This window comes from Myodes glareolus, chromosome 14 (assembly GCF_982192425.1).
Source record: "Myodes glareolus chromosome 14, mMyoGla1.1, whole genome shotgun sequence".
Taxonomy (NCBI): domain Eukaryota; kingdom Metazoa; phylum Chordata; class Mammalia; order Rodentia; family Cricetidae; genus Myodes; species Myodes glareolus.
The window spans coordinates 37,350,696-37,354,800 of NC_142039.1; the positions used below are offsets into that span (position 1 = coordinate 37,350,696).

Sequence of the window (4,105 nt, forward strand, 5' to 3'; positions counted from 1 at the left end):
TTTCTACTTTGTCTGGCCTAACATCTTTGTGACTATCAAAAACCCCTTTAGAATGTATTCTCAGCAAGCCATTAGCTTCTACCAATACAAAAGCTAGGAATGTCACCATGTAGTCTATGAGAATTATGCCAGAGATGTCCCTGCTTTGCTGCAACCCATCTGTCTGTTGTTTCCACCAGTGTTTACCTTTATTTACTGTAACAACTTCCGAGGATGTTAGAACACCAGAGATAGACTTTGAGGTATTCCAAATTCATGTCACCATATTTAGTTCCAGAATAAACTATTCCTTACTTCCTTTGAGGTGAGTGAAATGTTTTTGTGTTGACATAACATCTTACTTTAAACCTCACAGTTTGGTGTACGCCTTTAATCCCAGGACTCGGGAGGCAGAGGCATGAGGATCTCTGTGAGTTTGAGGTCAGCCTGGTCTATAAGAGCTAGTTTCAGGACAGCTCAAGTTGTTACACAGAAAAACAAAAACAAAAAACCCAAACAAACATAAAAACAAGCAAAAACAAAAAACATTTCCCTTTAAAAATTGTGATGCTAGGGTTTTTTGTTTGTTTGTTTTGCTCTTTTAGAGATATACCTTGTATGAGTCAAAAACTAGATGGAAAGACTGCTAATCGTTATTTCAATAAGACTGTGTGCGACAAAAAGTGGTCTTTCTCATCTTAATCAGCAATAACTTTAAGAGAATCTTATGCTTCATAAAACCTTCTCAATGATCCATTAATTTCTGCAGTTTGGAGAGATTTACATTCATCATAAAATCAAAGAATACTGTAACTTTATTTCCTTTGAAGCACACACTAAATGGCAGAGTGATGTTCTTATCACTACTTGCTCAAATACTCAATTGATTGTTTAATTTTGTTTCTTCAAACAAGTTAGGATTTTGTATTTTGGGCACAACACAAAGCTTTATGTTGGGCACGTTTGCAGAAATAACTTTTGTGCATCTTTACAGGCATACACAGAAGCCTCTGCCCCTTCTGTCTCCTTTTCTATGTTCTAAATGTTTTCTGGGTCAGTGATGAGGACATGGTTAAATTTAAGTGATAGTCATACTTATTTTAAGTCCTCGGTTACTAGTAATCCTGAATGCTGCAGAATCTCTATGTATCTTTAGGGGTACAATTCATTGTGTGCCAGTTAGTTGTAACTTAGCCCAGGCTCTGTGTGTTCTGGGCAATTACTGAAGGAGCAGAGCTGAACAGAGCTATCTGGCAAGGCTTCATCCAGGCAAAAACTTTTCTTTTCATCAACCTTAGATACTGTTTCTCTGTCCCCAACAAGAGGAAAGCTGGACCAGGCTTTGTCAAAGGTGATAAACAAGGGGCATAGTGTAGTGTTTGATTGATAATTTGGAATGACTTTTTATGAGATTTTCTTCATATGTAAGTGTTCCCCCCACAAACAGAAATAGCACCACTAGCAAAGACATGATGGTGTGTGTGTGTGTGTGTGTGTGTGTGTGTGTGTGAGAGAGAGAGAGAGAGAGAGAGAGAGAGAGAGAGAAAGAGGAAGAAGAAAAATATGTTTGTTATAGATAGAAAGGTAGTATATTAGTTTTATGTTAACTTGACACAAGCTAGAGTCCTTTGGGAAGAGGGACTCTAAGTTGAGAAAAAGTCTCCATAATATTGACTTAAAGGCAACTCTATGGAGCATTTTTGGGTGACTAATGGTTGATATGGGAGGGCCCAGCTCACTATGGGCAGTGCCATTCCTGAGTTGGTGGTCCTGGTGCCTAGAAAAATCAGGCTGAGTGAACTGTGGGGAGAAAACCAGGAAGCAGAATTCTTCTGTAGCCTCTACATCAGTTTCTGCTTCAAAGCCTATCACTTCCTCTAAAATCTGTGCAAGGACTTGTCCCGGCCACAGTTACAGTCTGATTACTGATCCCAGGTAATTCATCTTTGTTCACATTTCAGGTCTGTGTCTTTTCTCAAATTTTTGAACTAACTATTTCTAACAAATCCCAGAGCTGTCCCTTCAAAACTAGGTATAATTTCTAGATCACTAGGGTTTTTGTTTGTTTGTTTGTTTGTATGTTTTTCTTTCTAACCCAGATCTCTGTTAGGGCACTTTGAAAAACTGCTCTTCAAAATCTATCCCTAAAGAGGTACCTTTGGTTATCACCTCACTGACTCTGGAACAGTCACTTGCCATCCTTTGCTTAATTATCTTTGAGCCTGGGGTGGGGAATCCTAAAGCATTTCAAGACGGTTCTCTCTGGAGCTCCCTGTGAACATATGACGCAGCCCACAGACTGCTGCAAGTTAAACACAGGGCCTCAGGTGTGTCCTCCTCTAAATCCACGGCCTGTCCCTGATGTTTGCCCACTGCAGAGACACGTGTGTCCGCTCATTCTCCCGTCCACCATTTCACACTTTGGTTCCTGGAGATCCCGTTCAGGGCGTTCTTCAGTGCCTCCTGCTTCCCACTCTGAGATTCAGACCCTCCACCCTTGGTCCTCTACCAGCTCCCTCCGCCTGTGACAGATTTCACCTGCCCACATCGGGCTTTCGAATTCTTCTCCTGTCCTGCCCTGTTTGTGAGAATGAAGTTTCCAGAACCCTGGCTCTTTCTCTTACATCCCCCTCCTCCTAGCCTTTTCATCTTCAGCAGTCCCTACCCAGAATTCCATGTTTTGGTCGTGGGGTTTGGCTGGAGGCTTTTCCTAGGCGCATGCTACTTTACCAAATCTTTCTGGTTTACTTTACCTCTTCTCCCAGGCAGCCTCTCCTGGAAAGTCAGAGAGAAGCCTCCAGTTGCTGGATAGTGACGCCCCCTTGTGTCCTCTTTTGTCACAACCTTTCCTGTCCTTTGTTTAATATTAGGAACTGTTTCAGGAGATGGAGACTGTGGTTGTATTTGGTTTGTAGAGTAGATGATAAAGAAAAGGAATTAGTGAACTAGTGTAAGTGGAGGTATTTTTATTTATTCTGACGACTGAGAAACATAATCACTTAGGTGTAATTTTTGAAAAAAAAACTTAACTAAGTAAAAAACAAGAACAAAGTACTTTATTCATTAGATTATGAGACTTCATAAATATAAATCCCATGGAAGAGGCTTTAAAGTAGATTAATGCCTGGCGCGGTGGCGCACGCCTGTAGTCCCAGCTACTCGGGAGGCTGAGACAGGAAGATCGCTTGAGTCCAGGAGTTCTGGGCTGTAGTGCGCTATGCCGATCGGGAGTCCGCACTAAGTTCGGCATCAATATGGTGACCTCCCGGGAAAGGGGGACCACCAGATTGCCTAAGGAGTGGTGAACCGGCCCAGGTCAGAAACGGAGCAGGTCAAAACTCCTGTGCTGGTCAGTAGTGGGATCGCGCCTGTGAATAGCCACTGCACTCCAGCCTGGGCAACATAGCGAGACCCCGTCTCTAAAAAAAATAAAAATAAAGTAGATTAGTGTTTGACAGCCCTTTAGCGATATTTTTGAGCCTGATTCTGCCTGTCTACAAGGTCTGTGCACTTTAAACGTTCCCTGGCTTCTGTTTCCTCATATATCTAATATTACTAAAATGAGGAACACCCTGCCCACCAACACACACAAACACACACACACACACACACACACACACACACACACACAACCACTTACTGGGTGTCTGTGACAGTCAGTAATCAAGCCCAAGAGAAGCATTCAGTACAGTGGCAGACACACAATGAACCTCTAGAACCAATGGGGACTTCTGACAATGTGAGCTCCACAGGTCAGCTGCCAAACTGGTCATAGGACATCCTGCAGGCAGAGACAGGCAGTGGGAGGCTCCCTAAGTAAGGGGCAAAGAGAGTGAGACAATGGGGAACCATTCTTGTGTGCAGGTGTTTCTGATCTGTGAAGTGTTACTGTGAAGGAGGGATACATTAAAACACAGTTGCGAATGTACCTTCAGCCTACATTTCAAGTACAGATGGAGAGAGGGAGGGAGTGAAGAAGGGAGAGAGAGAGAAAATTTGAGGGACTGGTTTCCTTCAGAGTAATTGGGGTTAAAGTTTTTATTTTACTGACTTTGTAATGAGGTTACAGATAAATGTCGACTCTGCAAATGGAAAGACATTGACACACAACTTCAATATCAAAGAG

The 4,105-nt window shown here is 42.5% G+C and overlaps 1 non-coding gene across 1 annotated transcript; it reads left to right on the forward strand.

Moving 5' to 3' along the window:
• Nucleotides 1-3,101: 3,101 nt before the first annotated feature.
• Nucleotides 3,102-3,401, forward strand: LOC146891982 (signal recognition particle RNA). Its single transcript, XR_015005274.2, has one exon.
• Nucleotides 3,402-4,105: the final 704 nt, after the last annotated feature.